General features: G+C 44.4%; 2 pseudogenes; both read left to right on the top strand.

Moving 5' to 3' along the window:
- The first annotated feature begins 9,010 nt into the window (after positions 1-9,010).
- Positions 9,011-10,187, top strand: LOC128070931 (zinc finger protein 280B-like; annotated as a pseudogene).
- A 2,094-nt stretch (positions 10,188-12,281) lies between these two features.
- LOC128070932 (melanoma antigen preferentially expressed in tumors-like) lies at positions 12,282-24,205 on the top strand (annotated as a pseudogene).
- Positions 24,206-25,904: the final 1,699 nt, after the last annotated feature.

Consider the following 25,904-nt stretch of genomic DNA (forward strand, 5'->3'; position numbering starts at 1 on the left):
GAGATGCACCCTTTAAAACAAGCAGGAAGGCTGGTGGCTTGCATTCTCCTGCCTTCTTGAAAGATAAAGAGTAAAAGCACCATGGGTTTTAAGCAGTGTCGAGCTGACTCCTACCACTTGGTGAGGCTAAAATAGGGCAATGCACATATCCTAAGGTTTTAGCTACAAAATCAAAGTAATGAAGGTGTGGGAGTTCCCTGGTGGCCTGATGATTAGGATTCTGGGCTTTCATTGCAGTGATCTAGGTTCCATCTCTGGTCAGGGAATTGGGATCCCACAAGCCAAGCAGCATGGCCAAATGAATAAATGAAAAAAGTGGTTTATTCAGAGAAAATATGTTGTGATTTAACAAGTTTACATGGGATTACTTGCTTATTTCTGCACCCTTAAGGGCTTCATTTCATTAAGTAATTGAACTCTACTGGGTGGGGGCCGGGTACCATCTGAGTTCATTTCATGCCAGTAAAGAAACGCATAGGTAGCTCTATGCCCAGCAACTTGTGCCTACAGCTCTGTTGTATAGTTATCTATTCCTGGTACAGCTTTGAACTTCACAGCATATCAATGTTCCCATGTTTTGTTTTGGTCCCGCCATGTAGCTTCATAGGGTATTAGTTCCCCAACCAGGGATCAAACCCAGGATCCTGGCAGTGACAGGGCTGAGTCCTAAACACTGGACTGCCAGGCAACTCCTGTTTTTAGGTGTTTTGGTTTGTTTTGTGTTTTTAAATTTTTGCCATGTTTATAGGAGAACTCTTCTGTGTGTGTGTATGATGTAAATGATATTATAACTCGAAATGTTTGTGTTGAATATATTATCTCAAAATTGAATAGTCTGAAAGAACTTACATTTGTTATCTCTTGGCCTAGAATCCAGTTGGGTAGTTTAGCCTCAGGGTCTCTGCTGAGGTTTTAGTCAAGCTTTTACCTGGTTTGTCAACCTCTGAAGTCTTGGCTTGTTGAATCTAAGCTCTCTCACTTGACTGTACTCATGAGGCCTCAGGAGGCCTCAGTTCCTCCCTCTGTCAGCCTCTGCAAGGGGCTGCTCCTGTGTAGGCTGCTGTTTTTTTTGTTGTTGTTGTTTTTTGTGTGTGTGTGTGTTTTTTTTTTTTTCCCAGAATGAGTGATTTAGGAAAGAGCTTGCACCCATGATAAAGTGCAGAGTCTTTTCTCAGATGTTACACATCTTCATTTTTGTATTTGCTTAGTCTCACAGGTCAACCCTGTGATAGATTGAGAGAGAACTACACAGGGGTGGGAATATCAGAAGATGCAATTCACTTGGGGTCATCTTGAAGGCTGGCTACCATACCCATTAATCCACCATGCCAACCTTTCTTCGTATGATCTCACTTCTGTTACTGTGAGTGAATTATTTGGCTTGTGTACACTTCTTGTGTGCTGCTGCTGCTGCTGGTAAGTTGCTTCAGTCATGTCTGACACTGGGCGACCCCATAGACTGCAGCCTACCAGTTCCCCATCCCTGGGATTCTCTGGGTAAGAACACTGGAATGGGTTGCCATTTCCTTCTCCAGTGCCTCAAAGTGAAAAGTGAAAGTGAAGTCACCCAGTCATGTCCAACGCTTCACAACCCCATGGACTGCAGCCTACCAGGCTCCTCCGTCCAGGGGATTTTTCCAGGCAAGAGTACTGGATCTACTCAGTTCTTGTTTATTCAGTGATATTCTAACAAGTCTCTTCTTTTTCCTGGATTAAGTTTTCTGTTTATCTGGACAGGTCCCATCAGCAAACAGACTGACTGTAATGTCACCTCACATGAAAAATTATGTTTTGGTGACACATACTGCTTCTGCTTCTTTTATTTCATATTTGCTTATTATAGTCTGCTACACAGTTGTTTGTAGAATTTGTTATCTCCAATTCTTTCATTTTCCTTTAAATCCACTCTTGTCAATGTCACCAGTGAATTCCAAATGTTTAACTCAGGGGTCAATTTTTAGTTTTTATTTAATTTAATTTTTTGGCAGCCTTTATCAGAGTATTTCATTTCCTCCTCCCCGAAAAAAATGTTTCATTTGGATTACAGAATGCTTCTCTTTTCTGCTTCTCTTCTACTTAACAGTTCTCCCACATACAATGTGTGACCTTTGTGTCTGGCTTTACTCAGATATCATATTTTCTTTTAAAATATTTATTTATTTAGCTATGTGGCATGTGGGATCTTACTTTCCAGCCCAGAGATGGAAACTGTGCAGAGTCTTAAACACTGGATCTCCAGGGAAGTCCCCTAGTTTGTGTATTTTCAAGACTCATCCATTTCATGGATGTATAGCAGTGCATGTTTTGTTTTTGGTTTTTTTTTTTTTTTTTTTTTTTTTTTTGGCTAAATATGTTATATGGGTTACAAGTAGTCCATTGTGAGCATATACTGCAGTTGATTTATCCATTCATCACATAATGGGTAATATTTGGATGGTGTACTCTTTGTGGCTATTGTGAGTAATGTTTCTGTGAACATTGTTTTTTCATGGACTTAACATTTTCGTTTTTAAGGATATATAAAAAACAGTGAAATTGCTGAATCATATGGCTACTCTATATTTAATTTTTGAGGTACTGACAAACCCCTTATAGAAGTGGTCATACCTTTTTACAGCAATTACATCAACAATATATGAAGATTCCTTTTCTCCATATCCTCCACAGCACTTGTTATTATTCCTCTTTTTGATTATAGCCAAGCTAATGAGTGTGAAATAATATCTCACTGAGACTGATTTATATTCTCCTTATCATGTTAAGTAGTATTGTTTGTGATTGTTGGTCATTTGTATATCATCTTTGGTGAAATGTCTATTCAAATACTTTTCCTCATTGTTAAAAGTATTTTTTTTAAATTGTTGTAAAAATCATGTAACTAAATTTTACCGTTGTAACCATTTTTACATGCTAAGTATTTCACATACTTTCATAAGCCTTTTTGGAAAAGGAAATCACAACCCACACCAGTATTCTGTCCTGGAGAATCCATGGACAAAGGAGCTTGGTGGGTTACAGTCCATGGGGATGCAAAGAGTCAGACAGGACCGAGCCACTGATACACACACATAGTCACAGTGTTGTTTTATTGTTGTTGTCATTGTTTTAGCTGTGCTATGCAGCTTGCATGATATAGTTCTTTGGTTGGGGATCATACCCAGGCCCCTGATAGGAAACCGTGGAGTCCTAACCTCTGAACTACCAGGGAATTCCTTATCACATTGTTATGAAACAGATCTCTACACCTTTTCATCTTGCAAAATTGAAACTCTATACTCATCAGTGGCCCCTACTCCAAAAGCCTGCTCAGCAACCAAGACCCAGCATTAAAAAAAAAAAAAAAAAAAACAAATAAATTATTTTAAAAATTGTTCAAAAAATAAAAAATAAAAATAAATAAAAATAAAAAAACAACTCCTCTTTTCTTCCCTGTTTCCCTAGACCCTGGATCCATCGTTCTACTTTGCTTCCTTTCTATTACTTGACTATATTAGATATTTCATATAAGTGGAAACAGAGTACTTGTGTTTTTTATGACTGGCTTATTTCATTTAGCTTGACGTCTTGAAGGATCATGCATGTTGTAGTATGTGACAGAATTTCCTTTATATGGCTAAATGTTTCATTATATGTATATATCACATTTGATGGACATTTAGATGTTTCCATGTCTTAGTTGTTGTGATTAGTGCTGCGGTGAGCATGGCTGTGCAAATATCTCAAGACACCATGTTAACTTCTTTTGAATTTATATCCAGAAGTGGAATTGCTGATTCATTTTGTGGTAGTTCTATTTTTAATCTCTTGAGGAGCCTTTATACTATTTTCTATAGCAGTTGCACCATTTTAAAATCTAGCCATATCACACAAGGATCCAGTTTCAGTACATGCTTTCCAACAGTTGTCTTTTCCTTTCCTTCCCTTTACCTTTCCTTTCTTTCATATGTATACACACACACACACATATGCACGCACAATGTTTTTCACATCTTTTTCCATTATTGTTTATCACAAGATATAAGTATAGTTCCTTGTTCTATACAGTAGGATTTTGTTTATGTATTCTATGTATTAATACTATAGTTTGCCTCTGCTAATCACCAGCTCCCAATCTATGCATCCCCTACCCTTCCCCTCTTGGTAATCACATAGTCTGCTCTCTATGTCTGTGAGCCTCTTTCTATTTCCTAGATAAATTCATTTGTGTCATATTTTAGATTCCACACATAAGTGATACCACATGATATTTTTCTTTCTCTTTCTGACTGGACATAACTGAGCAACTGAACTGAACTGAACCGAAGTATTCTTTTTAATGCTAGTGTAGATTGAAATGTTTACTTAACTTCATTTTCAGAACATTTGTTTCCACTGTATAGAAATGTGATTGGTTTTTAAAAATATTTACCATGTATTCTTCAAGATTTTTTTTAGCTGTAATACTTGTAGTTTCATCAGGATTTTCTCTATATAAAAGTATGTTATCTTCAATATACTTTGACTTTTTTCCTTTCCATTCTGAATGCTGATTTTTTTTTTTTTTTTTTTTTTAACAACAGCAACTCCTTTTTCTTACCTGATTGCCCTGGCTATAGCACTGCCAGTATAATATTGAGCCAAAGTGTGGAATAGACATCCTTGTGTTGTTCCCAGTCTTAGAGGGAAAGCTTTCAGTTCTTCATTATTAAATAGGATGCTAGCTGTGGGTCTTTCACAGGTATCCTATGATTGACAAAGTTCTCTTCTGTTCTCAGTTATTAAGTGTTTTTTTGTTGTTGTTTTTTTTTAACCCCTATTATGAAAAGGTGCTGGTTTGGGGAAATGCTTTTTATGCAGGCAGATGTGTTTTTTGTCTTTATTCTATTAAAATGGCATAATGTTGATTGACTTTCTTCTAATGAACCAACTTTGCATACCTCCATATCCCGTGGATCATGGTGTATAATCTTTTTTATATGTTGTTAGATTTTGTTTGCCAGTATTTTTTGAGGATTCTTGCCTCTATATTCATAAGGCATATCATGTGTGTGTGTGTGTGTGTGTGTGTGTGTGTGTGTGTGTGTGTGTCTGATGTCTCTGGGTGATACTGGTATTAGAGAAATACGGGCATCACTTTGCCTGCTATGTGGGGAAGAGACATGTGGAGTAAAGGATGAAGCACTGTTGGATTTAAGTTTATTCAGGATTAGAGGGAGAAATTTAGGATATATCAGTGTGGAATTGGGGTGAGATTATCAAGAGGGTTCACTCTCAATTTGCTATCTGTCTTAAGTGCTTGACATTGAATTATGCTGTTTGTGAACTATGTATAGATACTTTATACTTTGAATTTGCTACCTATTTTCTGTATTAACATTTATGAATTATGTATTAACATTTATGAAATGTATGTGTGAATCAGTTGTAATGTGCATTTAAGATATGTTTTCTTCCAATTTTACTACAAAACAAGATGCCATTGAATAGCTGATGCTTTTTAAAAAGAGCTGTTAACCTTAAGTCTTATAAATAAGCATTTTTGTCTGTAAGATACTGAAACACATTTGAAAGTTATAAATTTGCCCCAGAAGTTGCAGATGCTGTGTGGCTAACTTAGAATTTCAGCTCAATCTTCGTTGACTCTGAAGCTAACTTAGAATCCCAGCTCAATCTTCATTGACTCTGAAGTCCATGTTTCCAAACACTGTACAATAGTGCTTTTGTAAAAATACTCGTCCTTTACATGTGATTTCACCTAATGACCAGTGTTTTTTTTTTTTTTAACCTTTCTTTTTTTAATTAGAAGAGATCAACATGGGACAAATCTATGATTCTAGAGTCATGTAGACTTGTAGTCATATGTGTTTCAGCTGTCATTTAGTCTCTTTGAAGCTCAGTGTCTTATCTGTAAGATAAGGGTGCTTATAACTACCCTAGAGTTTTGGAGATAATCAAATAGTGCATTTTTCTGTACTTAACTAATATGTAATATGTTTATACATCAGTTCCATTCAGTCACTCAGTCATGTCTGACTATTTGCAGCCCCATGAATCGCAGTGAGCCATGACTCCCAGTCCATCACCAACTCCTGGAGTTCACTCACATTCACGTCCATCGAGTTAGTGATGCTATTCAGCCATCTCATCCTCTGCCAGCCCCTTCTCTTCCTGCCCCCAATCCCTCCCAGCATCAAAGTCTTTTCCAGAGAGTCAACTCTTCGCATGAGGTGGCCAAAATACTGGAGTTTCACCTTTAGCATTATTCCTTCCAAAGAAATCCCAGGGCGGAAATAGATGGGGAAACAGTGTCAGAGTTTATTTTGGGGGGGCTCCAAAATCATTGCACATGTTGAATGCAGCCATGAAATTAAAAGACACTTACTCCTTGGAAGAAAAGATATAAGCAACCTAGATAGCATATTCAAAAGCAGAGACATTACTTTGCCGACTAAGGTCCGTCTAGTCAAGGCTATGGTTTTTCCAGTAGTCATGTATGGAAGTGAGAGTTGGACTGTGAAGAAGGTTGAGCGCTGAAGAATTGATGCGTTTAAACTGTGGTGTAGGAGAAGACTCTTGCTAGTCCCTTGGACTGCAAGGAGATCCAACCAGTCCATTCTGAAGGAGATCAACCCTGGGATTACTTTGGAAGGAATAACGCTAAAGCTGAAACTCCAATACTTTGGCCACCTCATGCGAAGAGTTGACTCATTGGAAAAGACTTTGATGCTGGGAGGGATTGGGGGCAGTAGGAGATGGGGACGACAGAGGATGAGATGGCTGGATGGCATCACTGACACAATGGACGTGAGTCTGAGTGAACTCCTGGAGTTGGTGATGGACAGGGAGGCCTGGCGTGCCGCGATTCATGGGGTCGCAAAGAGTCGGACACGACTGAGCGACTGAACTGAACTGAACTCAACTGAATGGATGTCCTTCAGAATGGATTGGTTGGGTCTCCTTGCAGTCCAAAGGACTCTGAAGAGTGTTCTCCGATACCACAATTCAAAAGCATCAATTCTTCCGCTGTCAGCCTTCTTCACTGTCCAACTCTCCCATCCATACATGACCATACTGGAAAAACTATAGCCTTGACTAGACAGAACTTAGTCGGAAAAGTAATGTCTCTGCTTTTGAATATGCTGTCTAGGTTGATCATAGCCTTCCTTCCAAGGAATAAGCATCATTTAATTTCTTGGCTGCAGTCACCAAGTGCAGTGATTTTGGAACCCCAAAAAATAAAGTCTGACACCGTTTTTACTGTTTCCCCATCTATTTCCCATGAAGTGATGGGATTGGATGCCATGATCTTCAATTTCTGAATGTTGAGCTTAAAGGCAACATTTTCACTCTCCTCTTTCCCTTCATCAAGAGGCTTTTTATTTCCTCTTCACTTTCTGCCATAAGGGTGGTGTCATCTGCATATCTGAGGTTGTTGATATTTCTCCTGGAAATCTTGATTCCAGCTTGTGTTTCTTCCAGTCCAGCATTTCTCATGATGTACTCTGCATATAAGTTAAATAAGCAGTGTGACAACATACAGCCTTGATGTACTCCTTTTCCTATTTTGAAGCAGTCTCTTGTCCCATGTCCAGTTCTAACTGTTGCTTCCTGACCTACATACAGATTTCTCAAGATGCAGGTCAGGTGGTCTGGTATTCCCATCTCTCTTAGAATTTTCCACAGTTTATTGTGATCCACACAGTCAAAGGCTTTGGCATTGTCAATAAAGCAGAAATAGATGTTTTCCTGGAACTCTCTTGCTTTTTCCACAATCCAGCAGATGCTGGCGATTTGATCTCTGGTTCCTCTGCCTTTTCTAAAACCAGCTTGAACATCAGGAAGTTCATGGTACATGTATTGCTGAGGCCGGGCTTGGAGAATTTTGAGCATTACTTTACCAGCATGTGAGATGAGTCCGGTAGTTTGAGCATTCTTTGGCATTTCCTTTCTTTGGGATTGGAATGAAAACTGACTTTTTCCAGTCCTGTGGCCACTGCTGAGTTTTCCAAATTTGCTGGCATATTGAGAGCAGCACTTTCACAGCATCATCTTTCAGGATTTGAAATAGCTCCACTGGAATTCCATCACCTCCACTAGCTTTGTTCATAGTGATGTTTTCTAAGGCCCACTTGACTTCACATTCCATGACGTCTTGCTCTAGATTAGTGATTACAACATCGTAATTATTTGGGTTGTGAAGCTCTTTTTTGGACAGTTCTTCTGTGTATTCTTGCCACCTCTTCTTAATATCTTCTGCTTCTGTTAGGTCCATACCATTTCTGTCCTTTACCGAGCCCATCTTTGCATGAAATGTTCTCTTGGTATCTTTAATTTTCTTGAAGAGATCTCTATGTTTCCCATTCTGTTATTTTCCTCTATTTATTTGCATTGATCACTGAAGAAGACTTTCTTGTCTCTTCCTGCTATTCTTTGGAATTCTGCATTCAGATGCTTATATCTTTCCTTTTCTTCTTTGCTTTTTTGCTTCTCTTCTTTCCACAGCTATTTGTAAGGCCTCCCCAGATAGCCATTTTGCTTTTTAGCATTTCTTTTCCATGGGGATGGTCTTGATCCCTCTCTCCTGTACAATTTCATAAACCTCATTCTATAGTTCATCAGGCACTCTATCTATCAGATCTAGGCCCTTAAATCTATTTCTCACTTCTGCTGTATAACCATAAGGTTTTGATTTAGGTCATACCTGAATGGTCTAGCGGTTTTCCCTACTTTCTTCTATTTAAGTCTGAATTTGGTAATAAGGAGTTCATGATCTGAGCCACAGTCAGCTCCTGGTCTTGTTTTTGTTGTCTGTATAGAGCTTCTCCATCTTTAGCTGCAAAGAATATGATCTATCTGATTTCGGTGCTCACCATCTAGTGATGTGGCAGTTTATATACAGAAATTGCTGGGAGTTGTGGCCACACTCTTCACGAATAAAAAAAGTATTTAAAATATGGAACTGCCATATATGTTATGTGAAGTACAAGAACCAGAACCACAGAGAAGCATGGGACAACCAAACAAGTAGATGATGGAAGATGCTGAACTGATCTTTCTTGAAGTGGAACATGTAAATGTAGACAGTGATGTGATCTTTGGTAGGATGACCTCAAATTCCAAACCAGTTGTTTCAAATATATAGAACAGAGTTACCCCAGGTTCATATTCAAGGAGAAAAAGGTATGGTCACTTCAGTAAGGATAATGCTCACAAACTATAGCCTGTTAGTTATGTGACTCCTACATCAGAAGCAAAGAGTGTCTTGCCAGTTTCTGACTATGAATCAACATCAACAGATAGTCCTATTACTATTGAGCCTTTGTCTGAAGCTGATTATAAAAATATTTCACCACAAATAGTGCCTAATAGCTTTTCAGAGTTATGTTCTCCTTAGATTACCGTCACAAGTTCGTTGCAGCATCCAGTAGAAACAGCAGTTTCTGCAGGAGAAATGAATAAAACTCCTCTTGTATCAAAGTGACTTTCCGCTTCCGAAACAAACAGCAAAAATCCCAAAAGGCCTAAACTCAGTGATGGAATTATAGGGGAACTCTTTAGCTTTGTCCCCTTCAGGTACTTTTCAAACAGTGACTACTCAGCAAAGCACCCCAGTCAGTGTTCATACCTCATTAAGCTATGTTCAGAATGGAGGACTTTTTCCAACAGCTTTTCCAAAGGACAGTATTCATTGCAAGCCTGTAAGTCCTTCAGGGGAAAATGGACTGACAAAAATGGACTTTCCAAGTTTAGCAAGTCAAAACAAAATTGGTGATCCCACAGAAGGAAATCTGATTGTGTTACTTAGTGGCTTCTACTATGGATAGCATATAAGAGATGGACAGCTAGAGCCAAAGACTCACACAGCCTTTAAATGCCTCAGCTGCTTGAAAGTTCTAAAAAATGTCAAGTTTATGAATCACATGAAGCACCATTTGGAAGTTGAGAGGCAGAGAGGTGACAGCTGGAAAAACCACACCACCTGCCAGCACTGCCTCCGCCAGTTTCCTACTCCCTTCCAGCTGCAGTGTCACATTGAAAGTGTCCACACTCCCCAGGGGCCCTCCGCAGTCTGTCACATCTGTGAGTTGTCCTTTGAGACAGATCAGTTTCTCTTACAGCACATGAAAGACAATCATAAGCCTGGTGAAATGCCCTATGTATGCCAGGTTTGCAATTACAAATTATCAGTCTTTGCAACAAGCTTCTAGGGGGCCTCAGCTTGCCTCCCAGGCAGGCATTAACAGCTTCCACGACGCCTCTCCAAAGTCTCACAGAGCAGGAACATGGATAATATGATCCTCCCACCCCCCATCAGGTCCCATAACCACCCGTCTTTCAGAAATGAGGCATGCTCTGCTGGCATATAGAAACTCCCTGAAACTTGTGCAAACACCGGCCATTGAAATGTTAAGGACAACTCCCTATTAAGTTCCATGACTCACTGGTGCTGGAAACATGCACGTCTGCCCATTTACCCCATCGAAGCCCTTTCAAAGTGGTTCTGTTCTCCATGTGAAAAAACTCATCCCAGCCTACCTGGTCACCCAAGCCTGTGGGTATGGGAGCAGCAAGAGGATCAAGCTAAGTCATCCATTCTATAGTCCTGATACCCAATATATGCATTCTACAAAGAGTACAAAGAGTGATACTTCAAACTGGAAGACTCTGCAGGTAGCAGGTGCTATGCTGCAGTGATGGTCCATCTCTGAAACCACACAAAAAAGTCAAGGTGTGCTCATGTTCATGGCAAAGTCAGGGAAAGAGTGCCTGGCACTTGAGGATGACGTAAACACCCTTTTATTGTTCTCCAAGGGGCTGTGGGTCACCCACCGTGGCTTTTGTGTGTCAGATTGCAGCTCGTTCTGTCTCGGATCCTCTGCACTCTCACTAGTCACCCCCAGGCACTTTCCTCCTGCCTCTCCTTTCTGCCAGGCATCCTGGGCGCACCACTGAGATTGCACTTAGAAATTACTCTCTCAGTGACATAACGGGGACCAGTACCTTGGCTTCAATGCTTTTGCTGGCCAGAGTCTATGCACCTTTCCCTGTGACCTTCATGTTTTCGCTATCTAACTTTCATCCCCTGGCTAGGTCAGTTCAGACAGCTCATACTCACTAGCATACTGGCAGGCACTTCTGCACTCACATATGCACACACACACATCTACAGACTAACATCTCTGAGAGGAAGCTTGCACATATGCAGAAGTACAAGCTTTCTTTTCCAGGAACATGAATTTTGGTAAGCACCCGACTTTATTTGTCCTGGTTAAATTCTTTCACTTGCTCATGGATCATGTCAGGTTGTACTTCTAACTCCGTAACTTATCCTCAAAGGTTACAAAAAGGCATTTGCTCCTGATAGGGACTGACCTGCAAAGCATCGGGAAGGGTTGGAAGCACTCTCCCTGGGCTGCTGAGTGGCACGCACCTGCCTTCTGCATTCTCCCATCACCTTGGACAGCTTCACAGTACCAGTCACATTGCCCTGATCTAGTGTCTGGGCATTCCTTCAGGGAACCAGAAAACAAGGACCTCTGGGTTCAGCTGACTTGGAGAACCACTTTCTCGGTGTGCACCTATCTAGGTCATTCCTTGTCAATGCTGTGCCCCTGTTGCTAGCCTACCACCCCTTAGGGCCCACAACATTCTGAGTGAGGTGCCCTTTTCTTCCTATCTGTGTAGTTTCTGTGTGCACCTGTCTGCCTGTGCCCCCCAAATGTCCCTTGGACACCCAGCTACAAGGGCCTCTTCCCACTTTCCCCACCCCACACCTCTACTCCCAATCCCACCCCACACCCCTGCCCACACCCCAGCCACCACCCCACACTCCCACCCCACCCCTACTCCACTGCCCCTCCATCCCACCCCCACCCAGCTCTACCCCCACCCTAAAGCTCCTCTCACTGCCATTCTGGTGGGCATGGCCACAGGCATCACCCCTCCTCGCCTCTTGAAATAAGCCGCTTCTGGACTCCCTGGGAGACCGCACTCATGATCCCAAGATGTCGTGAGATTTGGTCCGGGAGGAATCAGGAGCTGGGATTGGTTTGGCTGCTTGGTTTCCAGACACTGCTGAGTCACAGCCTCTCTCCTCAGCGTTTAGCAGGAACCACGTGGCGAGGTGTGGCTGCACAAACTGTAAGGTTCTGGCTTGGGTCTCCTGCTTTCCCACAAAGTGACCTTGAGCTAGTCCCTGGTTCGCCCCCACAGACCCCAAATTCTATTTGCCACACTAAAACAAGTTTTTGGGGCCGGGAGATGGACTGAAGGCCAGCACGGGTGAAGAGCCAGCCGGGGCCATGTGCTCCAGAAAGAGGATGTGGAGCTGTGGTCGCAATAATCCAGTGAACCAGGGTGTGCTGACACTTGGCACGGGACGTGGGGTCCCGGCTGGAGGTGCCTGGGCATGGTCGGCTGAGAAAGGGACCAAAATGGAGCTGCGGGCCGGTGGTCAGTGACCTTAGAGGAAGGGCCCTTATTTCCGAGCATGAGCCCTGCACCTTGTCTGCTGGTCTAGACATTGAGAAATGGCTTAGGCTTGGAGATAAGAGGAGAGTCACATTCACATGGTGGGGTTGGCTCTCCAGTTTTCACTTTATCTCCGGCTTTTTAAATACACATGTTAATATACCATCTTCTTGTTTTTGGAGCGTTTTGATTCTTGCTGTCAGGCTTGAGTGGACACAGGTGATTGAGAGAATAAGGAGACCAGGTAAACCAGGTGTTTGAGGACCTGAGGCCACTGTGAGCTGAACCAGTGCAGGTGGAAGTCATCTTCAGGTAAGTTGGTCCCCTTTGCCACCTCTGGTGCCCCCTCCATGCTAGTCATTGTGGAGCTGAGTAGCGTCTGCCGCCTGAGATCCTCAGGGCAGGAGGAGAATGAGCACCCTTTAGTTTCCCAAGTCATTTTCCTATGAGAGGTTTGGTCCTGCTATTATCTTAGAAGAAACAGCTGCAGCGTGTTCGGGACTCATTCCTGAAACCACGGTTAGGTTCAGAATCTGTGCTTGGGAGGCTGATTTCAGAACCCAGACACTCGACACCTGTGTGGTATTGGGCAAGGGCTGGGTGGTGAACCCAGGGAAGTTTTTCTTTCCATAAGTGTAGGGCCCCTAGAGGTGACATGTTCCTGGAAAGAAAGTACTCAGGCAACACAGTGAGTCTTCTGGCTGCAGCTGGAGGAGGCCAGGGAGGCCATATGGCCAGAGGTAAAATGGAGAGAGGCCCCAAGGGCAAGGACGATATTATGCACTGGGGGTCCTGGGTACCCCATTGCCACTGCTGATCCCAGCACACCTGACTGTAACCCCCAGTATCACTGCTGTCTCCAGAGCAAAATATGTGGATCCTCTGTCCCAGAGCTGTAGACTTTTGAGTGTCTGTGTCAGGACCAACTGGGGCCAGGAACCTGAAAGGAGGAAGATGTGCAAAGAGGAGACATCAAGGTCATGAATCCAGGAGAGTTCAGGGCAGAGGGAGAAAAGAGTCATCCTGGGGCTGCCAGCCAGTCCCCTTCCTGTGTAGAGTGTGGTCAGAGCCCAGGCATGATGGAGATTCCCAGAGCTCTGCTTCTGCAGTCATGGCACCGGACCAGGGTCCCCACACCCTTCATGTCTCCTGCCTCACCTGTGGGAGGGGCCTCTGTGCACAGCTGCTCCCCAGATTGTGCTGGTGACACCCCATCAGTGAATTTACCTACTTGCCCCTGTGGAGGGCATGCAGTACTGGGAGGTGTCCTCCTGGGAGATGGCCTGACCCTGATCCCATGGAGGACAGCTGTTGAATTGAGGTGAGGTGTAAATCTAGGCCTTTCTGGATTTCTCCCTGAATATTGCACTGTTTCCCCATCCTCCTGGATGATCTGGCAGTACCCACAGACCTGCTTAGTCACTAGACTGTGGTGGGTGGTATCCCCTGAAAGGAGGCTCCTGTGCTGTGCTCTAGTACCTAATTTTTTCACTTCCCTCAAACAGAGTAGGGTATTCCAGTCCTCAGAGACTTTCCTGGGCACACTGCTGTACCAGACTGGCCCAGTGATGGCTTAGGGAGACCTGCACCTGTCCAGAGTCATCATTCCCATGTCACTCTCCATGATCCCCTCTATGACACTCTCTTGAGCCCATGCCTGTGAAAAGGAAAAAGCACGGTAAGGCCCCTGCTGGCGTGATGATATTTCAGTTTTTGAGGAAGAAACTGAGATGAAGAAAGTGAAACACTTGGTGATTTAATTCTGCCAAATACGAGGTACTGTCATTTTGATTTAGAATCCATATTCAGGCTCTCACTCTCCATCCCCTGGAAAAAGTTGAATAAAGAGCATGTTTGACAAAAGAAATGAAGATGTCACAGAGGCAATGATGCCAACAAGTGTTACTTCACTTGATACTGATAAAGAAACAGTGAAAGACAGGGAATCCTGGTGTGCTAACGTTCATGGCGCCTCAAAGAGTCAGACAAGACTGAGTGAATGAAAACAACAAACATTTACAACAGTTAGTGTAACAAGGTTTCTTAACTTGAAGTATGGAGCTGTGGAAAAATATGAAATTATGCCTTAGATTATGAAGGTTGGCTTTGCAGTTTAAGTAGGAGTAGTCACCCTGGTGGCCTTGCTCCACCAAACAGATCAGGTTTGCCTGTCATTATTTTTGAGGCTTGCATGCTTTTCGTTTGTTCAGACACCTTGAGTGGAAGATGACTTTTTTGTTTTCTTTTCAGTCTTACTGAGATATTAATAGAGTTGACATATAGCCCTGTGTGAGTTTAAGGGGTTCAGCATCATGAGTCCACTTACATCCATTCTGCAGTGATGAGTACTGTAAGTCTAGTGAACATTCATCCTTTCATATGGGTATAAAATTAAATAAAGTATTTTCATTTTGATGAGAACTCATAGGGTTTATTAACTTTCATATCTAATATAAAACAACATTAGTTATACTTGCATTGTATGTCACCTAACAGAAAAGTTTTTGTTATGTTTGTGTTGCATGTCACCTCCCTCATACATACTTCTAACTAGAAGATAGTTAGATAGTTTCATGAGGTGTCCATCATGGTCACTGAGAATGATGCCCCTCCAGCCACTTTGTAAATATTAGAAACATCTCATCCCAGGCTGCCCCCACCCACTTCCCTCTGAGCCTCTCTCATCTATGTGTCCAGTCTCAGTGCTCCTTCTGTGGGCCCTTGGAATTAGGAAGGGGGAACAGCCACTGGCATCTGCCCTAGGCAAACAGAAACCAAGTGGGACCCCGTGAAACCATTAGGTGTTGTTTCCTGGGCTCCCAAGAGCTCTGACACCACAGTCTTTTATGTTTTATGATGGAACAAATAGCCCCAGGTGATTCACCTTAAAACCTACATAAATGAACAATTGGCCAAGAAGAGGTATAAAATTGGTATAAAATTTAAAGACTCAAGAGGCAGTTTTCTGTAACAGGTTCACCAGGAGTATCCTCAACTGCATATTAGTGAAGTCTCCATTATGTACAGTTGGGAAGGTACCCTGGAGTCAGAAATGATAACACACTCCAGTATTTTTGCCTAAAGAATTCCATGGACAGAGGAGCCTTCTGGGCTACAGTCCGTGGGGTCATCAAATGTCAGACATGACTGAGAGACTACTACTTAATAATAGAAAGAAAGTAGGCGAGAAGTGAAGTGCTAGAAAAGAAGTGATTTATTAGAGTAGGACGCTTGGAGGGTTCACAAGTATTATGTTGCCCTAAGTATGCAGTTACATTTTCACAATCAGAGGAAGAGGGGAGGGTGGAAAGATCTTTTTCTTGAGTAGACAGCACGTTTCCATCATCAATGCCACCCCAGTTAGGGCAGGGGAGTTTACTTGTACTGCTGTATATGGTCAAGCTAGGACTATCATAGTTCAGTTCAGTTCAGTTGCTCAGTCATATCAACTTCTTTGAAACCCCATGGACTGCAGTAAACTAGACTTCCCTGCCATATTACTTGGAAAAACTATTTTCAGGTCTCAGTACAATGCAGGTGTTTCATTTTAAAAGGTCACCTTTTCATAAGTGATTGTGTTTTGTATGCACAGAGCCTGTTTTGGGGAACCATTAGCTTGATAACCACTGGGCAGGTTATAGGTCTTGTTTTCTGCTATTATCTTATTGTTTGGGGGCACATTCTGGAAAGAAGGTGTCTTCGGGGCCAAAGAGCATGTTTTGGGGGTTATTAACTTATGGAGCTCACTAGGCAGGTTATAAGTCTCATGCCACCACTGTTGCATTGTTTTGGGCCATGTCTCATGCTTCTGTTGCATGGTTTTATTGCTAAGCAAGTAAGCTTGATTGAAGCAAGCCAACCTGGCTTTGATGCTAACTTGTTTTGCTTTATGAATTGAGCATGCCTACGTGTTTCAGAATTTTCCCATTTCTTTGTTGAATGTCATTAGTCTTATTGTGGTTTTCCAAAACCCTGTAAATTTCTTCTCTATCTACAGTTCCCTAATAGAATATCATGCTGTTTGATCATTCTGTTCTCTTATTCGGTCCTTACCACCTAGAGACACTCCCAGCCCCCAAGTGCAGGCTGCAGTGCCCTCAGTAATCCTGACACCGCTCCAGCAAGTTAGATGCAGCTCTGAAAGCCAGGAGACCAGGCCTCTAGTTCTGCTGTCATTTCCTTCCTCCCCGTTGTTCTGGGCTGCCAAGTTATGCTGTCCTACCTGCCTGGAATGGACCCTCAACCTCCAACCCCCTGCCCACTCCACCCTACTGCTACTTTGCCTTTCGAAGAACCACCCTCAGTAGTAACTGGCTAGGGTTAGAGTGACCTGGACAGCTGGCAAGTCTTCAGTGAGGAGGAAGAAAGATAGAGCCTCTTTTGTTTAGGTCTAGATGCCATTGAATCTGCCTTGCCAAGCACAGGAAGAGGCAGAGCGGACTCATAGAGAGGGTAGAATATTCTAGGGTAAGAAGAGATCTCACTCCAGACTGGAGGGAGGACAGACCTACTGGAACTCCAAGTTGAATCTTGTCTGCTGGAGGCTGGGTCCCCAGGGTTTCTTCTCAGTCTGGGGCCTCTGAGGACCAGTCAGGCTGTGGTCTTCCTCCAGATGCCAGGGATGGTCAGCTTCCAGCATTTCTAGTGCCTTTTTGGGCACAGATGCTTTCCAAAGACCCCCAGAAAGGCCCTGGGGAGCAGATGCTTTGAATTCACAGAAGGAATTCTGCCATTAGAGAGGGTGAACTCTTACCACCCCAAAACAAACTCACAGGTGGCACCAGTCTGTGCAACACAAAAACAGGTAGAACTAACCCCCAGGTTGACTCACTCCTGTGTCCTAGGAGTAGTCCTGGGCCAAACTGACACAGGCAGGAAGAACGTGTCTTCATGCAGATGAGCCCCTAGTGCTTCGGTGCCCACTGAGTCCCTTGCAAAAACAGACTCTGCAGAGCTGTAGGTGGACAGAGGCCTGTCCCCTGCCTCACTCAAAAAGACTTTTTGGCTGATACTTCCCATTTTTAGATCATTTGAAGAAAGTGGTCCCTCCCGCATCCTTAGATTTCCTGGATGCTGAGTTCCTGTGGAAACATCCCAAGCATAGACTTCTGCTGTTTCCTGTTTCCCCAAGCCCACGTGAAGTTGGCTAGTTCTTCCTAATGTTCAGTGGGGCAGATCCATTCATCCATCCATCTTTGCCCATGTGGGTCTTCCGGTTCCTCCTTTGTGGAGCATGACAGCATACTGTCTTGGCTGTTTTGCATTAACCAGGCTGGAAGGGAAACCAGGGGTAAACTTCAGCTTCTCTCTTAAAGTTATTTGAGATGTGGGTGGAAAGTACTGATGTCATCATGGCTGCTCCCTAATCAGGGACTTGATGATTATTTTTCTTGAGAATTCTGAGCTACTGCAGCTGATTGCTCAAGGTGATTGCCAGAAGTGAAAATGCCCACAATGCACATTCCAGCTTAACCCTATTTTAGGGTTTTAACTCTATTTAAGGGACACCCACGTCTATGGCTGCTGATGGGGATGGTAGGAATTTGAGTATCCTTCAGGAGAGGCCACCTTCTCGCCCTCCAAATAGAAGAACGATTAGGGCATCACAATGCCAAGGGTGGAGCATTTATGTCCATCTGTGTTCTGAGGCCGTAGGAGAACCAGCGTGTCAGCCAGGCCAGCAGAGACTTCAACCCAAACCCTTAGATGCAGGCTTTGCACCTACTCAGGGAGAAAGTCCATGCGGCTACCTGCACTTAATGCAGAGCAAAGAAAAAACTGAATTGTATTTGTGAGTTTATAGTTGAGCTCCCATCTATATTTGTGTAAGTGAGAGCCTTAGGGGAGGGAGAAGGGTGGGGGGTGGGGGTTTCGAAGGAACTTTGCATTCCTTGTTAACTGGCACTGAGGGAACTTCAGGTTACCCAGCTACACTTGAGAAGGAGCCTTGAAAGATCATGGTGATGGTACAGGTCACTGGACAGAGCCCAGACTGGAATGTGCAGGGGAAGCCCAAGCCTCCTGTTGCAGCCATTTGCTGACACAGATTTGTGTTCTTGGCCCATGTTTATTTCCCTTCAGGAGAGCCCATGGCCCTAAGCCCTCAGTAGCTTTCAGACAGAACAAGGTGTGTCCCAGATTTGGCCAACCGAAACAGTTCCATCCTCTTCTAACCCACATTCCTAAATTTAATCTCCTAGCTTCTGCAAGGAAGTGCCCTTGCCTCCAGGGAGGGAGGAGACATGGATCTTGGGTTTGCCTTGGGTATAAGGGATACACCTGGTCCCTTTTTAGCCACTCCTGCTTGCAATTTCTCAAGCCTAGCCTAAGAAAAGTCTTTGAATTCCTCCATACAAAATGCACTTATCTTTGGTACTTTCCTTGGTTTCATTAAAAATATCTGGTCCCTCTGTTCTCCTGGCCAGCTCCTAGGTGTCATTTTGACCTGATGAATTCCAGGGAAGCCTGGACCCTCAAAATCTGGAGGACCCACCATCCCTCCATTACACCTCAGTTCCCCTGTGAATGGGCACATGTTTTGGTGTCTGATGTAATGTGTAAACAACAGTGTGATACTTGGGAAACATACTTTGTTTCTTTCTCTTCTGGGTCTGAAAGTAAACATTTGGGTGATTTTGATGTGGCCCATACTCCGTCAATGAACGTACCTTCAGATTGACTTTCTTCTTTTATATTTTGCTTTTGGGAATGCACATAGGATCCCATCAGTTGTATGTAGTGAGAAAATAAAAAAGCTACTCAGCCTTAGCTGGGTGGAGATCTAGTAGTAAGATAGCACTTTAGATAGACATGGAAATTTTAGCCAGAATCTGAAAAGTGTGTCCTGCAAGAAGAGGGACTCAGGCCTAAGCACACTGCTCCACACTGGAGCTTCTGGCTCAAAGAGCTGTACTTGCCGAGGTCTTCATGGAACAGGTCACACAGGCCACGATCCTGTAGAGAATTTTCTTTGCCTTTCCATTCACGTTGGCAGTTGCATGCTTTGCTTCTGCTTCTACATGCAGTTTTACCCTTCCACCAGACAGTTTGGTTTCTTCTCTGATTTTTGCACTTTTACGGTCTGCTGGAATATATCTTAACCAAATAAAATTTGGGGGAAGTGGGTGGGGGAGAGTGTTGTAGGGTGGGATGAGTGAGGGGATGGGACCACACTGAACAGCAACTGGGGTTGTAGTTCCCTGATGGGGATAGAACTCATGCCCCTGCAATGAAAGCACAGAGTCCCCCCTCACTGAACTGCTAGGGAAGTTCCTGGAATTGATTTAATGGAAGACATCTAATTAGGAGGCTTTTTTGGGTGACATTTTAAATTTTAGTTTGTGACCAGTGATTAAAGTTCATATCATTTTATAGTTTTGTGATTTTACTAGCTTAAATGGTTTTGGGGGTTTCTTTTTGTTTTTAAAGCTAAAAACTTTTTTAATTCCATGGAATATAAACAAACAAAAAACAGGTATAATATTTGAAAGAGTGGAGGCTTTGTTCTGAATGGGAGCCTTTGCTCCACTGAACCGAATGGTAATATTTATAAATGAGACATACAGTGAAAGGTACATCTTTTTATGAAGTGATATAACAGAACCCATTGCCTGAGTTATTGGTTGGAGTTTAGAGACAGGTTGTGTTGGGCTAAACTCCTTATTCCTATTTTCAGCCCTGAGTAATAATCAGAAGCTTGAAGAGAGTGGGGTGAGCTGTCAGACTCCTAGGTATCTACCAGCCAAAAGGGCTGGGATGAAATACAGCAGCCAGTAGATATGGGATGGGGCAAGAGGTTACGTTGTTTCTTTGTTGCTGCCTGGAGAGATGCTTGTCCACTTGCCAGTGGGGCCAAAGCTGTGACTTTGTGGCCAGAAAATGTCTCTGATCCTGCCTTAGGTTCCCTGAGGGTGGAAGGAGAGCAGGGTCTCCCTGGTTGCTTGGCCAAAGAAGGACACCCCCACCCCTTGCTCTCTGACATCCGCACAGGACTTGTTGCAGAATGGGTTGTTCAGGATGGGTGTCCAGGCCCCACCCTGATTCCTGTGGCCAGCCAGAGCCTGCTATGGAATGAAGCCTTGGCCCTTGTGGCCCTGGAGGAGCTGCCCATGGAGCTCTTCCCGCTACTTTACAGCAGCCTTTGCTGGGAGATACATCCAGGTGCAGGCCTGTCCATCCCCTGCCTCCCGCTGGGGTCCCTGATGAAGGACCACCAGCCTCATTTGGTCACCTTCCAGGCTGCACTCGACAGCCTGGATCTCCTGCTTGCTCAGGAGTTCTGCCCCAGGTAATGTCGACCTGACAGACTGATGGGCCTGGGTGTGTAAGCAATCTGCAGCCATGGCAGGAGGATGAGTGGTCACTTGGAAACAGGCGTTCAGGTGTATAGGACTGGTTGAGGGGTAGAAGGCACAAAATGGTCGTGTGCACCCCGTCCCCAGTGTCCCTTAAAATGGGGACCAAGGGGGGTCTGGAAGCCGGAGGAGCTGTGGTGTGTGGAGTGCAGAGCAATTGCAGGATCCTGGTGCCCATTTTGGTCTACACATCTCAAGATGTCCCCCATGACTCCACAGGTGGTGAAGGCTGCAGGAGCTGGACATGGCGCTGGAATGCCCCCCAGGACTTCTGGACCCTGTGGTATGGCATCAAGGTCAGCATTTGCTCACTGCTGGAGACTGAGCTGGCCCAGCCAATGCAGAATAGGTACAGGGTAGAGACACAGGCGTAACTGAAGCAAGCACGGGCCCCTGGGGAGGTGCTGGTGGACCTGTGCCTCAAGAAGGACACCCTGGATGAGACACTCAGCTGCCTGCTGAAGAAGGCCAAGCAGAGGAGGAGCCTGCTGCACCTGCGCTGCCAGAAACTGAGTATCTTTGGCATGCCCATGAAGAGCATCAGGAGTATCCTGAACGTGGTGGAGCTGGACTCCTTCCAGGACCTGGAGGTAAACTGCACCTGGAAGCTGGCCACACTGGGCAGGTACATGCCACACCTGGGCTGGATGGGCAACCTGCTCTGGCTGCTGCTGTCGAGAGGGTAACCGGCAGGAAAGCCAGGGGTCTCCAAAGGGAGGAAATAGCCTGCAAGTGTCAGACATTTTTATCTCTCTTAAGTGGCAGGAGGAAACAAACTAGCAATATTTTTTCCTTCTCTATACAAATTTGAAAGGTTTCTCTTAAAATACTGTGTTGCATAATGACACCTAGTTTCACCTGAAGTTAACTATTCTCACACCTAGAGATAACTGATGCATTTCTCTTATGGAAATGTTTATCTTAAGCTATGCTAATGTACTATGTATTTACCCCAAACTCTGTCTTCAAGTCAGTTCCGCCTCTTGGTTCAAAACTATTTGACAAACCAGTATGTTATACTCAGATATTGTTCACCTAATCTATGTAAATGAAGCTATTTGTATGGTGATCTGCCCTTCTTCAAGATTCAAGTTAATCATTTTATGGCCCAGGATGAACCGTTTGATGCCAAGATTATTCCAAAATGCATGTTATGGATGAGGGGCCTGGTACCATTCTGAGTTTTAAGGCATTCCTTTCTTTTATTAACAGACTGCTAGTGACTATATAACATCCAGCTTAAGACTAGCAGGGGGGTACTCTTTCTGCCACCTTCTGATGCCTATGTCGGAAGCTTTCTCTGTCTCCTTTATACTTTAATAAAATTTTATTACGCAAAAGCTCTGAGTGATCAAGCCTCATCTCTGGCCAGGGATTGAATTTTTCTCCACCAGGGGCCAACAATCCTGGTGTCTTTGTGTGATTCAACAACAACCCTTCACTGTCGTACATCCACATGTTGCCCCACACCACCCCTGACCAGGAGGAGCCCTGCATCAGCCAGCTCACCACCCAGTTCCTGAACCTACCCAACCTGCAGGAGTTCTACATGGACTCCATCTCCTTCTTGGAGGGCCACATGCACCAGGTGCTCAGGTGAGGCATGGCGTCAACTCTGCAGACCAGAACCGGCCTCTCACCTTTTGTTACCCTCAGGGCGTCTACTTTGTGCCCTTTGGGGCATTGCCAGGGTGCACAGGCTGCTCGGAAATCTTCATGATGCTGCCACTCTGTCACCGGGCGTCTTGTCAGGTTATCTCCCTGGTTAGGGTCAGAGGCATGGCCTAGGTTAAATGTTTTCAAATAGGACTTCTTGCTGGGAACCCACATAGTGGGGGTCAGGTATGATGCCCTTGGGAATTCTTTCGGAGAAAGTGATGACTTAGCTGAGATGATAACAGATATCTGAGAGAAGGTCATTGGTCCATCAGCCATGAGGTTTGAAGCCCGAAGCTCTGTCTCTCCCCTCCCTCCTGCTGCTTCTGTCCTGAGCTGTTTTAGGCTCCAGGTGAGCTGTTGGAAGTGGGTGATTCTGGAGATGACAAGGAGGGTTCAGGAGGGGAAAACTGTGGCTCCTAAGCAGTCCAGAGAAAAGAAAAAGTCAAATAAGCATCATTGTTGAAGTGGCTCCAAACCCTTTAAGTCCAAATTACAATTACTATTTTCCTCTAAGACTTCTGGATACATAGGAAATCCTCAGTAAGAGGTTATTGCTCTGCCTTGAACACAGTGATCAAAACTGAGAGGATGCAGCCTAGTCTGTCTATATGAATGAGTTGCATTTATTCCATTTTTGGCAGATGCAAACTCCAAGCATTAAGAATAAATATGTTCACTGAGACTCCAGAAGAAAAATGAAAAAAAAAAAAAAAAAAAAGTAGATGTTAATGGACAGTTTGCATCCCCCGAATATCTGGGGCATATTCACTGAGGGATCGTCTGTAATTGCTGGGAATCACTAGCCCATGTCCACTGCATCCAGCCTGCCTTTGAATTCAACTAGTCATATCTTGTAAAAACACCTTAATTCCTGCAAAGCAAATACTACTAAGCTGAAATAGTCAAATGATATTTGTTTACTGTTTGTTTCCCACATTGATAATAGTTCATTATTTTGTGCAGGGGGAGGTCATACCCACGTGATCATGACCTTCCCCCCCCCCCCCCCCCCCCGGAATACTCTCCTGCCTTCCTGTCAAGAAGGTGAGAGACTAGCTCCAAGCCAGTGAGATGTCCTGTGTTCCGGTGAAATAGGCCTCTCCTTCCCCTATCCCTCTGCCCGCCAACTCTGCCCCTGTGACTGAACGCTCTGTCTCTCCCCAGGTGTCTGAAGACACCTCTGGAGACCCTGTCAATTACCAACTGTTTGATTTCAGAGTCAGACCTGACGTACTTGTTGTAGTACCTGAGCGTCAGCCTGCTGAAGGACCTGGGCCTCAGTGGGGTCCACCTGAGAAGCCTCAGTTTGGAGCCCCTGCAGGTCCTGATTGAGAGGACTTTGGCCACCCTGCAGGACCTGGACCCAGACAAGTGAGGCATCATGGACTACCAGTTTAAGGCCCTGCCAGCACCCTCTGAGCCATTGCTCCCAGCTTCCCACCTTCAGCTTCTTCAGCAACCCCATCTCAATGGCAATGCTGGAAAACCTGCTGCACCACACCACGGGGCTGAGCAAGCTGAGTCACGTGCTGTACCCCACACACGTGGAGAGCTATTAGGATTCTCACAGCAAGCTGCACTTGGGCCTCCTGGCTCAGCTGCCCAACCGGCTCAAGCAGCTGCTGTGTGAGTCTGGACAGCCCAGCATGGACTGCTCCAGCACAAACCCCTGTCCACACTGCAGTGACCAGATCATCTATGACACCGAGCCCATCCTGTGCCACCGCCACATGCACACCTAGCCAGTTCACAAGTTGCAGGCTTTGTCCCTGGCACTGGGACACTGCCACCCAGACCCCAGTGCACCTAGAAGGAACACAAACCACAGTTCAAATAATTTTTCAGCGGATGCGGGAAAAGAAAAGGTGATTTAGAGTGGGCAGTGTGGGAAGGGTTGCTGGGATTTTTGGAGAGATGTGTTCCCAAAAAGTTAGAAATGTGAATCTGAATTTTGGAGGGGGGATTTTGGGCTTGGGACGTTGATGGGGTTGTTACTCCTGCGATGGTTTGTTACAAAGAAATAAAGAGAATTTCAGTGTCGATCATTTGGTGTCCTCTGTGATCTGTGACCATGATTCTCCCTTTTAAATTAATGACTCTCCTTTTAGTGGTTAAATAAAAGGGCCTGAACGTGAGTGGGGCCTAGATGCTCTCTGATAGGCAAGGATCAGCTACAGGACTTCAGGGCTCCATTTACCCATCCCTGTGGCTCTCATTTCCAGGGCATCCACCTCCTCACTTATTTCTGAGGCTGTTCAATCTGTCATCATATACAAGGTGCGTCCTCAGAGCCTGGAACTAAATAAATGTCCAGCAGTGAGCACTGCTGGAGGAAACCTTCTTCAAATGGAACCTTGCTACTAACCCAACCCAGGCCCTGGACTTGAGCATTTTCCCCAGTGGCTCCAGCAGATGCAAATCCTCCATTTCAGACCCTGGGCAGTGCCAAGACGGGTTCACTGAGCAAAATCAGGCCAGGAGTCCTGGGGCATATTCACCAGCACACCGTCTGAAGTTTCTGGGACCCACCACCCCGTGCCCACTTTCCCACTGCTCAGCCGGATCTGACTCTTTGGGACTCAATGGAGTGCAGCTTGCCAGGCTTCTCTGCCCATGGCAGGTGAGAATACTGCAGTAGGTAGCTATTCTCTTTTCCAGGAGATCTTCCCAACCCAGGGATTGAACTTGGGTCTCATGCATTGTAGGCAGATTCTTTACCATCTGAGCTCTCAGGGAAGCCTCCAGTTTCTAAGAGACAACCAAACAGCCCTGAATCCATTGTATAAAGGTGCTTTTATGCCACTAATATATCCACAGGTTTTATTTTGTTTTTACATTAATAAAAACTTTTTCACATAATTATTTCTTCAAAGGCTGACAGAAACCCATTCCCAATCGTCAAAAAAAAAAAAAAAAAAAAAAAAAAAGTCACTCCTGAGTTTAGTATTTTAGTGTTGAGTATAACGTGGCATTTTTCTCCTTGATGTGATTCACGTTTAACTTTTTTAAAAACGTTAATCCTTAAGTTTTTATGTTAAGCCCCAGGGTAAAGATAAAATGGCCTCCAAATCCTGGTTCTCTGCCAACCTGACAGCACTAAGGCTTTTACCTAATTCTCTTTGCCCATCAGAGCTCTTTGCTGAGACCAAGTTCTCTAAGATTCAGAGAAGATTTAGCAATTAAACAAAATAAGAACATCCCTTCAGAGTGGAGGGCAGCAACTGTACCCCTTTTTGTGACCGAATTAGCTAGGGCCAGTATGGATACCATAATTTTGATCTAAGAATGTCCTGGAAATGAGCATCGCCTTGATTTGAGCTTTCCTGGTGGCTCAGATAGTAAAGAATCCACCTGCAATGCAGTAGACTGAGGCTTAGTCTGTGAATTGGGAGATCCCCTGGAGAAGGGAGTGGCTACCCACTCCATTATTCTTTCATGGAG

Source organism: Budorcas taxicolor, chromosome Y (genome assembly GCF_023091745.1).
Source record: "Budorcas taxicolor isolate Tak-1 chromosome Y, Takin1.1, whole genome shotgun sequence".
Classification (NCBI taxonomy): Eukaryota; Metazoa; Chordata; class Mammalia; order Artiodactyla; family Bovidae; genus Budorcas; species Budorcas taxicolor.